This window comes from Macaca mulatta, chromosome 5, assembly GCF_049350105.2.
Source record: "Macaca mulatta isolate MMU2019108-1 chromosome 5, T2T-MMU8v2.0, whole genome shotgun sequence".
Lineage (NCBI taxonomy): Eukaryota > Metazoa > Chordata > Mammalia > Primates > Cercopithecidae > Macaca > Macaca mulatta.
In genome coordinates this window covers 146,628,128-146,641,842 of record NC_133410.1, presented here as the reverse complement: position 1 = coordinate 146,641,842, position 13,715 = coordinate 146,628,128, and positions in this window count along the sequence as shown.

Below are 13,715 nucleotides of genomic sequence, written 5' to 3'. Positions count from 1 at the left end.
TATTGAAACAATCAGGTGGTTTTTGTAGTTGGTTCTGTTTATGTGATGGATTATGTTTATTGATTCACATATGTTGAACCAACCTTGCATCCCAGGGATGTAGCTGACTTGATCACGGTGAATAAGCTTTTTGATGTGCTGCTGGATTCAGTTTGCCAGTATTTTGTTGAGGATTTTCTCATGGATGTTCATCAGGGACAGTGGCCTAAATATCTCTTTTTCTGTTCTGTCTCTGCCAGGCTTTGGTATCAGGAAGATGGTGGCCTCATAAAATGAGTTAGGGAGGATTCCCTCTTTTTCTATTGATCAGAATAGTTTCAGAAGGAATGGTACCAGCTCCTCTTTCTACCTCTGGTAGAATTCGGCTATGAAACCGTCTGATCCTGAACTTTTTTTGGTTGATAGGCTATTAATTATTGCCTCAATTTCAGAATCTGTTTTTGGTCTATTCAGGGACTCAACTGCTTCCTGGTTTAGTCTTGGGAGGGTGTATGTGTCCATGAATGTATCCGTTTCTTCTAGATTTTCTAGTTTATTTGCGTAGAGGTGTTTATAGTATTCTCTGATGGTAGTTTGTATTTCTGTGGGATCGGTGGTGATACCCCCTTTATCATTTTTTATTGCATCTATATGATTCTTCTCTCTTTTCTTCTTTATTAGTCTTGCTAGTGGTCTATCTGTTTTGCTGATCTTTTCAAAACACCAGCTCCTGGATTCATTGATTTTTTGAAGGACTTTTTGGGTCTCTATCTCCTTCAGTTCTGCTTTGATAGTAATTATTTCTTGCCTTCTGCTAGTTTTTGAATTTGTTTGCTCTTGCTTCTCTAGTTCTTTTCATTGTGATGTTTTGGTGTCAATTTTAGATTTCTTCTGCTTTCTCTTGTGGGCATTTAGTGCTATACATTTCTCTCTACACACTGCTTTAAATGTTTCTCAGAGGTTGTGATGTGTTGTGTCTTTGTTCTCATTGGTTTCAAATAACATCTTTGCTTCTGCCTTCATTTTGTTATGTACCCAGTAGTCATTCAGGAGCAGGTTGCTCAGTTTCCATGTAGTTGTATGGTTTTGAGTGAGAGTCTCAATCCTGAGTTCTAATTGGATTGCTCTGTGGTCTGAGAGACAGTTTGTCATGATTTCTGTTCTTTTACATTTGCTCAGAAGTGTTTTATTTCCAATTATGTGGTCACTTTTAGAATAAGTGTGATGTGGTGCGAAGAAGAATGTATATTCTGTTCATTTGGGGTGGAGGGTTCTATAGATGTCTATTAGGCCAACTTGGTCCAGAGCTGAGTTCAAGTTGTGGATATCCTTGTTAATTTTCTGTCTCATTGATCTAATATTGACAGTGGAGTGTTAAAGTCTCCTTTTATTATTGTGTGGGAGTCCAAATCTCTTTGTAGGTCTCTAAGAACCTGCTTTATGTATTTGGGTGCTGCTGTATTGGGTGCATACATATATTTAGGATAATTAACTTTCTTGTTGAATTGATCCATTTACCATTATGTAATAGCCTTCTATGTCTTTTTTGATCTTTGTTGGTTTAAAGTCTATTTTATCAGAGACCAGGATTGCAAGACCTCCTTTTCTTTTTTTTTTTTTTTCTTTCCATTTGCTTGGTAGATCTTCCTCCATCCCTTTATTTTAAGTCTATGCATGTCTTTGCAAGTGAAATGGGTCTCCTGATTACAGCACCTAATGGGTCTTGACTCTTTCTTTATCCAGTTTGCCAGTCTGTGTCTTTTAATTGGGGCATTTAGCCCATTTAGATTTAAGGTTAATATTTTTATGTGTGAATTTGATCCTGTCATTATGACATTAGCTGGTTATTTCACCCATTAATTGATATAGTTTCTTCATGGCATCTATGATCTTTACAATTTGGCATGTTTTTGCAGTAGCTGGTACCAGTTGTTCCTATCCATGTTTAGTGCTTCCATCAGGAGCTCTTGTAAGGCAGGCCTGGTGGTTACAAAATCTCTCAGCATTTGCTTATCTGGAAAGCATTTTATTTCTTTATTTCTCCTTTACTCATGTAATTTAGCTGGATATGAAATTCTGGGTCGAAAAGTCTTTACTTTAAGAATGTTGAATATTGGCCCCCACTCTCTTCTGGCTTTTAGGGTTTCTGCCAAGAGATCCACTGTTAGTCTGATGGGCTTCCCTTTGCAGGTAACCCAACCTTTCTCTCTGGCTGCCTTTAACGTTTTTTTCCTTCATTTCAACCTTGGTAAATCTGACAATTATGTGTCTTGCGGTTGCTCTTCTCGAGGAGTATCTTTGTGGCATTCTCTGTATCTCCTGAATTTGAATGTTGGCCTGCCTTGTTAGGTTGAGGAAGTTCTCCTGGATAATATCCTGAAGAGTGTTTCCCAACTTGGTTCCATTCTCCCTGTCACTTTCAGGCACACCAATCAAACCTAGATTTGGTTTTTTCACATAGTCCCATATTTCTTGGAGGCTGTGTTCATCTCTTTTCACTCTTTTTTCTCTAATCTTGTCTTCTCACTTTATTTCATTAGTTCAAGCTTCAATCACTGATATCCTTTCTTCTGCTTGATCGAATCAACTATTGAAGTTTGTGTATTCTTCTTGAAGTTTTGTTCTGTGGTTTTCAGCTCCTTCATGTCATTTAAGTTCTTCTCTACACTGTTATTCTAGTTAGCCATTCATCTAACCTTTTTTCAAGGTGTTTAGGTTCCTTGTGATCGGTTAGAACATGCTCCTTTAACCTGGAGAAGTTTGTTATTACTGACCTTCTGAAGCCTACTTCTGTCAACTTGTCAAATTCATTCTTCATCTAGTTTTGTTCCCTTGTTGGAGAGGAGTTTTGTTCCTTTGGAGGAGAAGAGGTGATCTGGTTTTTGGAATTTTCAGCCTTTCTGCTGTCGTTTCTCTCCATCTTTGTGGTTTTATCTATCTTTGTTCTTTGATGTTGGTGACCTGTGGATGGGGTTTTGGTGTGGATGTCCTTTTGGTTGATGTTGATGCTATTCCTTTCTTTTTGTTAGTTTTCCTTCTAACAGACAGGACCCACAGCTGCAGGTCTGTTGGAGTTTGCTGGAGGCCCATTCCAGACCCTGTTTTCCTGGGTATCACCAGAGGAGGTTGCAGAACAGTAAATATTGCTGCCTGATCCTTCCTCTGAAAGCTTTGTTCCGGAGGGGCACCTGCTTTTATGAGGTGTCTGTTGGCCCCTACTGGGAGTTGTCTCCCAGTCAGGCTACAAGAGGGTAAGGAGCCCATTTGAGGAGGCAGTCTGTCCATTATCAGAGCTCGAATGTTGTGTTGGAAGAACCATTGCTCTCTTCAGAGCTGTCAGGCAGGGAAGTTTAAGTCTGGAGAAGCTGTCTGCTGCCTTTTGTTCAGATATGCCCTGCCCTCGGAGGTGGAATCTAGAGAGTTAGTAGGCCTAGCTGAGCTGCAGTTCGAGCTTCCCTGCCACTTTATTTACATTGTGAGTATAGAATCACCTACTCAAGCCTCAGCAATGGTGGACACCCCTCCCCCTGCCAAGCTCCTGTGTCCTAGGTTGATCTCAGAGTGCTGTGCTAGCAGCGAGCAAGGCTCCGTGGGTGTGGGACCTGCCAAGCCAGGCATGGGAGGGGATCTCCTGGTCTTCCAGTTGTGAAGACCATGGGAAAAGTGCAGTGTTTGGGCAGAGTGTACTGCTTCTCCAGGTACAGTCACTCATGGCTTCCCTTGGCTAGGAAAGGGAAATCCCCCAATCCCTTCCACTTCCCAGGTGAGGTGACACCCCGCCCTGCCTTGGCTCACCCTCCGTGGGCTGCACCCAGTGTCCAATGTGTCCCAATGAGATGAACCAGGAACCTCAGTTGGAAATCAGAAATCACCCATCTTCTGTGTTGATCTCGCTGGTAGCTGCAGACCAGAGCTGTTCCTGTTCAGCCATCTTGGAAGTGTCCCTTGCTTTCCATTTTTTAAACCTCTATGGCCCATCTAATCTTTCATACTCTGTGTGTCCTGTGGTTTTCTGAGTGAAACAAAACACAACAAAACAAAACTGACTATCATTTTGGTGGGCTGTGCTCGAGTTGCCATCTACACATGAAAGTCTTACCCACCTTTCTTGGTATTTTTGCTCTAATAAGTGGAGCTATGTAGTGTCTCTTGTCATACTTGTGTATTAGATGGCTGCTGTTATCCAAACAGAATGCCATGAGAGTTTCTGTTGCTGTATTTTTGTTCTCTCAACTCAGGCTGTGCTGGTCTCAGGAATTATATTTAAATGAGTCAGGTTTAGTTATTAAAGTTTTATTTAATTAAAAAGCATCCCGAGTCCCATTTGATTTTCCCTCTAATTCATTTATATAGTAAAAGTTTCTGTCATTTTTTTTTTTTTTGGAACACAAAACTTGTGAGTGATCTCATGTTTAATGTATAAGATTAAGTTTCACCTAATAATAATATTTGCTTAAAATTATAGTATCCAAAAGACTTAGGACTTGAACTCTAATTCTTTTATTTCAAATTACATTCTCTTTCAGCTTAATTCATTCACTTTTTATTATTCAACAAATAAGCCTTTATGTGTTTGCTATATGTCTGGCACTGAGTGATGAAAGCAGACTGATAAAGTGGATCACACTATTGTCAATTTCCATGATCCTATAGAGGTTATTCTCAAGGAGAGTTGGGAAAATATATCAATAATTTTATAATGGGTTTATAAATGGGTTTTTAAAAAACATATATTAACAAGTAGAAGTTGAACACATTCATCTACTTCTTCTCCCTCCCCTAATGTCATTAAATTACTCTGATTATGTTGATGGTTGTTTTGGTTTTGTTTTAAATTAAGTGATTAGAAGATCTGTCTCCAAGGATTAAATTTGAACTAAGAACTGAATGTGGTTTCTATAGATGGCCTGTGTAACCAACAAAGCAGTTCTGGGCTTGAATGACAAGAATGCAGACATTTTAAGCTGAAGAGGAAGAATATTCCAGGAAGAGAGAACAACATTCTATGCAAAGGAGAATGCTTCTACAATGTGCTAATATATGAATAAGAAACAGAAGGAGGATAAATGTGTTCACAGCAGAGAGTGAAGGAGATAGAGAAAGAAATTATGCAAGGTGAAACACAGGTACCAGATTAGGAAGACTCTAAAACCAGAATTAGGAGTTTATTATAAGTAAGATGCAAAGATTTAAAGCATAATGTAGAGATTGTATGTGATTAGAAGTTACTGAAGTAAAGTACTTAAGCTAAAGTGTAGTAAGGAGATAATGATGTGGTTTCCATTTTTAGTAGAACACTCTATTTGCAGGGGAGAGAATTGAGTGAAGGGAAATTATATTTTCAGGATACATTTTGGAAGGAACGTCACAGGATTTGCTAGTGGGCTGGATGTTGCAGTGAGGAAAAGAGAGGAGTGGAGAATGACATTTTGGTGTTAACTTGAACAATTGGGTAGGTAGTGTTTGAATCTACTGAGATAAAGAAGACAGGATGAGGAACAGTTTTGGAATAATATCAAGTATTTCGTTTGGTCCTGTTAAATCTATAATGGACATTTGTCCCTCAAGGAAAAGGATAGATAGGCAGCTGTTTATTAGTCTGTGGACTTCAGTTATAGAGATATAGATTTGGAAGCATGTAGATATTATTTAAAACCATTGCTCTAGCTGGGCGCAGTGGCTCACGCCTGTAATCCCAGCACTTTGGGAGGCTGAGGTAGGCAGATCATGAGGTCAGGAGTTGGAGACCAGCCTGACCAACATGGTGAAACCTCGTCTTTACTAAAAATGCAAAAATTAGCTGGGCCTGGTGGCATGTGACTGTAATCCCAGCTACTCAGGATACTGAGGCAGGAGAATCGCTTGAACCCAGAAGGCAGAGGTTGCAGTGAACTGAGATCACGCCACTGTGCTCCAGCCCGGGAAACAGAATGAGACTCCATCTCAAACAAACAAACAAAGAAACAAACAAAAACAAACAAAAAAACATTGCTCTACATGAAATTCATTATCTAGAAAAATAATTTGCTTGAAGAGACAGGAGCTTAGAACTGCACCCTAGGGCACTTACATGTCAAATGGAAGAAAATAGCAAAGAAGTTTATGGAAGAAAATAAAAAATGGAAGAGACAAAAGAAAAACAAAACAGGAAAGTGGTAGAACTGAAGTCAAGAAAAAATAATGTTTCAACACGTGTCAACTGTACTGAATGGTGTTGAAGGATCAAGAAAGTAAAGAGACAAGTTTTGCTAATTATTACATTTAGCAAATCTCTTGTGATAGTGGCAGCTTCCTCAAGGAATGGAATTTGGAGTCATTTTGGAAAGATCTTAGGAAAAAAAACGAAAGTGATGAAGAAGTGAAGATGTGATTGTAGATTATTCTTTCAAGTGGTTTAACTGGGAAAGGGATCAGAGAAGTTCAGCAATAGATGGAATAAAAAGTGAGAATTTAGAATTTTATTTACTTTTTAATTGGAGATTTAATACATGACTCTATTACACTGTTAAAGAAGGAATGGATAAACTGATGTTGTAGGAAAAGAGGAAGTCAAACTATTGCTGTTTGCAGATGATATATGATTGTATACCTAAAAAATCCTAAGGACTCCCCCGAGGACACTCAGATTTGAAAAATGAATTCAATAAAGTCTTAGGTTACAAAATCAATGTACACAAATCAATAGCACAGCTATATACCAACAATAACCAAGCTGAGAATCAAATCAAGAACTCAATCCCTTTTACAGCAGCTGCAAAACCAAAACCAAAAAAACCTAGGAACATACCTAACTGAGGAACTGAAAGATCTCTACAAGAAGAACTACAAAATACTGCTGAATGAGATAATAGATGACACAAACCATTGGAAACATATCCCAGCTCATAGACTTGAAGAACGAATATAGTGAAAATAACCATGCTGCCCAAAGCAATTTACAGATTTGATGAAATTCCCATAAAATACCAACACCAGTTTTTAGAAAATTAGAAACAAAATTCTAAAATTTATTAGGAAACAGAAAAGAGCCCGAGCAGCCAAAGAAATCATAAACAAGAGAAATAAACCTGGAGACATCACTTTACCAGACTTTAAGTTATACTACAAGGCTATAGTTTCCAAAACAGCATGGTACTGATATAAAACTAGGCATATAGACCAATGGAACAGAGTAGAGAACCCAGAAATAAAGTCAAGTCCATAAAGCCAGTTGATCTTCAACAGAGTTAACAAAAACACCCTGTTTAATAAATGATGCTGGCAAAACTGGCAAGTCACATGTAGAAGAATAAAACTGGATCCCTGTTTCTCACTATATGTAAAAATCGACTCAAGATGGATCAAGGACTTAAATATAAGACCCGAAACCATAAAATTTATAGAAAATAATGTTGGAAAACTTTTCTAGATACCAGTCTAGGCAAAGAATTCATGAGTCAAACCCCAAAAGCAAATGTGACAAAAATAAAAATAAATAAATGGGACCAAATTAAATTAAAGAGCTTCTGCATAGCAAAATAAATAATCAATAGACAGGCAACCCGCAGAATGGGAAAAAATATTTGCAAACTACTCATCTGACAAAAGACTAGTGTCCAGATATAAAAGGAACAAAAACAAATCGCCACACACACACACAAATAATCCCATTAAAAAGTGGGGAATGGACATGAGCAGGTATTTTTCAAAAAAAGATACACACGTGGTCAACAAACATGAAAAAATGCTCACCATCACTAATCATCAGAAAGGCAAATTAAAACCACAATGACATACCACCTTATTCCTGCAAGAATGGCTATTATTAAAAAGTTAAAAAAATAGATGTTGACATTGATGTAAGGAATAGGGAACACTTATACACTGCAGCTGGGAATGGAAATTAGTACAACCTCTATAGAAAACAGCATGGGGATTTCTTAAAGAGCTAAAAGTAGATCCACCATTTGATCCAGCAATCCCACTACTGGTTACCTATCCAAAGGAAAATAAGTCAGTATATGAAAAAGACACTCATTTGCACAGGCATGTTTATAGCAACACAATTTACAATTGCAAATCTGTGGAACCAACCTAAGTGCCCATGGACTGAGTGGATAAAGAAAATGTGGTCTATATACACCGTGGAATACTACTCAGTCATTAAAAGGAATGACATAATGTGTTTTGCAGCAATGTAGATGGAGCTGTAGGACATTATTCTAAGTAAAGTAACATAGGAGTGGAAAAGTAAAAATCATATGCTCTCACTTGGAAGTGGGAGCTAAGTTATGGGCATGCAAAATCATATAGATAGATATAACGGATTTTAGAAACTCAGAGGGGGAAGCAAGGACCACGGCCAGGGATAAAAAACTACACATTAGGTACAATGTACACTACTCAAGTGATGGGTGCACTAAAATCTCAGAATTCACCACTATATAATTTATCCATGTAACAAAAAAAAAACAACACTTGTGCCCCAAAAGCTACTGAAATTTACAAGTACATAAATAAAGAAAATATTAAAAAATAAATTAAATAACACTTGAAAAAAGGAGGTAGGTGTTAATCAATGGGCAAAATCCATTAGAAGTAGGAGTGGATGGAATCCAGAGCAGGAAAGGCTAACGTCTGGTAGCAACGACAAGATGTCCTGCAATTGTAATTAGAGGGAGGCAGAGTATATAAATGCAAATGAGCTGGAGATATAATGGAAATAACTAAGCAAGTTACTGTTTTATTATTCGAATAACATCATTAAAATAAGAGCAAGGTTATTTGCTCAAATAATGGGGCGAAGAGCCTATTAGACTTACTATCTCCAAACTGACACTTGGATTACGTGATTTTTTAAAAGCTGAATCATAATGCATTTCTCCATATGACTTTAGCATATGACTGCAATAAAAATATAGATTTATAATCCTTGAAATATGCATCACTAACCATTAACAACTTATCACTCAGATATAAGTTCTGATATATTGCCTCTACCACTTGACTGTAAAGTTTTCATCTTGGGGCCAAAATATTAGCATACTGACAGTATATCCACACTGAGTGATGATCACTAGTAGAAATTTTTCAAATCATCATACTTTTTGTGTGCCATGTAAATCAACATTTGCTCACATTTCTGGCATATCCATAGTGTATAACCTTTTCCCACAGTGTGCATAGGCGAACAATGTGGCAATGATAGAGCTTAGTCCCCATTGCATCCTATATTAATCATCATTATCAACTTGTATTTAATAAGCACTAAGTCCTATCAGGAGAAGCTTCTGTTCCTATATCCCCAAAACAATGAGTTATATAATTGTTTAATCCTATTTGAAAAAAAAAATGCTCCATTTTCCCTATAGAGCTTCTGAGACGAGACATTCCATTAACAAGAAGAAAATAAATGCTTAAGGATGTAAGAAATAACTTCCATATATCCAATTTGTGGTTTAGTTGAATGGATGCCGAAGCTATATAAAACAGCAGACCATATAGAGCTTTGAGATTTTGCTAAATATTGTTATGTGTTTCAATGAAAATATTCACTTACCCATTTTTCCTGATGACATTTTAAAAAATAAAGATGAAGCAAGACAAGTCATGTTGTCAGATTTTCTACTAGAGGGCCTTTTAGTAGGAAGTATTTTATCATAATGAAAAGTACACTATTGTGCACAGTATGTTACTCAGTGTTTTAAGGAGAAGGCTACTGTTTGGAAGAAAAAGGAGTCCATTAATCTGTATGAGACTTAATCATTTATGTGATTAGTGAGTTAATAATAATAGTATAAATGACTTAAATTATTTTTTATATATCAACAGTATACTATCCTATACAGACTATCTGTAATGAAGTGAGGATATCAGATGTATAGCAGTATGATACAATCTAAACTTATTGAGTTTCAGAAAATGCATAATAAAATGTATTTACATGAAAATTATCATATTTTAAGTTAAAGATGCTAGAGAGGAAAAAAATAATTAGATAAACTGAGGCCAGAGCTGGGTCCATACAAGAATGAAACGCTCTTGCAGTGTGATTAAAGAAACCTATGTCCAAATTCTCACCTTTGACTGATCATGTTTTATTTCACTTTCACTCCCAGTAATTCTGCACTGTATTTTCTCCTTAGCTCACCAAGACCCAGCATCTTTATAGAAAATAAATGAGTACACAAATAAAAATGCAAAAAACACACACAGAAATCAAATACACAGCATTCTGAAATCCATTGCCAAATGTACATATGTTGCCTGGATGCCCTTTAACCCTTTTTCAAAAACATCTGTCATGAATAAGCTTACTGAGAGAATGTGCATGTCATCATTACTCTGGATCATGTTTTCCTCGATAATGAAATAACTGATACTGAACTTTTGATCTGTGAGATACTTGGAGCTTTCGTGATTTGAATCAGATTACCCTGTTGAGTCATAGAGCACTGAGAGGTTGACACTTGGGCCAGAGTAGACTTGATTAGGAATGGGGGTGGCCGCAGCAACCATACAGGTATAGCTGTCATGTTTTATTAAGGTTGGTCCATTTATCTGAAACTGAGCATTTTGAGAGCTGTCACTCACTACCTTACACCTTGCATATGCCTACCACAAATCTAGAGAACTAACAAAAATGCTTGTTGGTTTGGACTGTGTCTGCACAACACAATTTCCCCAAACTGGAGAGGTCATGTTTGAGATCAGAAAGCCCCAGGAGAAGGAAGCATCATAACAAATGAGATCATTACGTCCTTGAAATGTTCCTTTTCCCAGTACTATCTAATCTAATGATGGTACCAGTATCACCTTTTGTACTTCCATGTACAGAGATTTATCCTTGCAGAGAGAACTGAAGATTAAAATATAAACCCATACATTCTTATAAAGGTTATTTAAAATCAAGTAAAGAAAATGTTGCTTGAGGGTAGAAAAAACGAGGTAGTAAAGCGAGAGGACTTTAACTGTACTGCATATAAACTCCGATGTGTTTGGCTTCTCCTTTATTTTTCTTGCAAGAAGTGTGCTTTTGTAAGTAAATATCTAACCAAGTCACTAAATACATAAATAAATAATACCAAGAAGCAATCACTGGAACATCAGGTGAGTGAAGAAATCATAGAGGAAAAATGGCTTTAAGAATACTGATCGAAGCTGGGTATTGTGGCTCACGCCTGTAATCCCAGCACTTTGGGAGGCTCAGGCGGGTGGATCACTTGAGGTCAGGAGTTCAAGACCATCCTGACCAAGTGGGATTCACCAAACCCCATCTCAACTAAAAATATAAAACATTAGCCGGACGTGGTGGCGGATGCCTGTAACCCCAGCCACTCGGGAGGCTGAGGCATGAGAATCGCTTGAACCCAGGAAGCAGAGATTGCCGTGAGTGGAGATATTTTCACTGCTCTCCAGCCTGGGCGACAAAGCGAGACTTCTTTTCAAAACAAACAAACAAACAAACAAACAAACAACACTGATGTAAAATAGTTATCTACTTCTTGTTTATTACCTATAAACCAACACCTTTGTATTTTCTCTCTCACACCTCTTAATACTTTCAGGTAGGTAGGGCTTTCTCCCCTTCTATAACTCTTCCTAGTTGTTTTTAGTGGAGGTGAAACCAACCCACCTTCCTACTCCAGGGAACATATGGAAATATGGTGTATGTGTTGAGAGGGACTTTTTTTGTCATTGAATGACTATGGAACACTGCTGCTATTTAGTAGCAGGAATGTCAAATATCCTGCAATGTATGTGAGAGTCTTGCAAAATAAAGAACTGTTATGCCCTAAATGCCAATGGCATGTCTGTTGAGAAACTGTGTGTGACTTTTTCTAGTGTAGTTTTTATCCTTCAGTGATATATGATCTGCCTTAAAGATCCAAGATTACGATTCATATAAATATCCCTTTTTAGAAGTTCCCCTAGAAATCTCTATTACATTGAAACCCAAGAGTATATTTCCCTGTGCATAAACTTGCATCTTTATTCCATGGTTATTTTATACAGTTAAAACCAAGTATAACTGTCAGACAACAAGAAATAAAAACATTAACACAAGAATAAATTTATAAAACTCACAGGCATTTCCTCATACTTCCAAATGCTTGAACTTTGTGTTTCAGATAACACAGTAGTTCTAAACCATTATTGGTTGGAACCTACCACCTCTATGGATAGCATTTTCACTTAGTGTTCACAACTCTATTTTATCTAACGGTAACTCTAGTTATGGCCATTTGGGAATATTCAAATTGTTCTGGGGCAATTTACCCATTCTAAGCATTCTTCTGTGATTCTGAGAAAGTAACTTGGAAGAGAGGAAGAGGGAATGAGCAGTGGGGGGGGGGAGAGAGAGAGAGAGAGAGAGAGAGAGAGAGGAAGAGAGGGAGCAAGAGGGAGAGACAGGGAGGGACAGAGAGAGACAGACTTAGTTCTTTTCATTACAATTTGCAATTTATTTTCTGAAACGGCAGGACCTCTGTTCTAACATTAAATATCACTTTAAACGTCCTTCTGATTGATTCAAAGAGTGAACTCTTCTTTTCTTTTTTTTCTGGTCCACATTTACTGATATTTGTTGTTAATATATCAGCATGCCCGGTTTTCTCTTTTGGTAAAATCATTACAACTGAAATTTGTTGTTTACTAAATTTATAACCACAACCTCCTCTGTACGGTAAATATATGAAATTAGTAAAGTGGTAGCTTTCCAGTTACTCTCATTTTATTTCAGGATGGAACAGGCTATCTTCATGAAAATTAAGAAAAAGAAAAAAAGAAAAAACACAAGTTAAAAAGTCTTTGTTTTGATTTCATTGTGCCAAATAACTGGCTAGACTACAGCTTTTATTTCTATTCTATTTGTATGGCTTTGCAGGAATTTAGTTTTAGTGTACATCTGTGGTTGAAAGTACATTTGCTTTTATATTGCAGTCCTCTTAAATTGTGCTGAAAATTATTCTTTACTCAAAGCATCACAATATGTGCTCTCTGGTTCTTCCAGGGGGTAAACATATCATTGATTTTGGCAGTAATTCCTATATATATATTAGTAAATTGAAATTTAATGACCCTCAGTTGAAAGTATATTTTGCAAGCAAAGAAAACTATAAAAAATCAGGAACAAACTAATTTAAACTTTATCATGAAAAAAACCCCACAAGATATAGATACCATAAATGTGACCACAGTGAATTGAAGCAGTGCAGCTTTATAATCTTAATGGATCTGAAACTTGACTGATCAGAACTTACAAATTTATAATTTATCTTATATAGTTTTAGATTGATCTAAGGTGGTATCTTTTTCTATCTTAATTGTCTTGAAATTCCCCAGGAATTTACTTCTACCCAGTACCCTGAATCCAGAGGTAAGTATTTGGTAAATAATGGAATGGTGAATGAATGAATTATGGATCAGAAGAACAATTGAAGAATCAAAAAATCCTTGGGTAGCTAATATTCACCTAGAGAAAGATATTCACTTCATTATAGAGGCTTAAAAGGATGCCTAGAATAAGTTAAAGGGTGTAAACTTTGTAAAAGTAAAATCCACTGGGTCAAGTTCAAAATTTATGCCTGTAAAAAAAATCTTTGGACAAAAACAGACACTTTAGAGCAATGCTGTTCAATGGATCTTTCCATTACTGCAAATATTCTATATTTACACTGCCCAGTATGGTAGCCTATGACTACATGTGGCTATTGAGTAATTAAAATGTGATTAATGTAATTGAAGAATTAAATTTT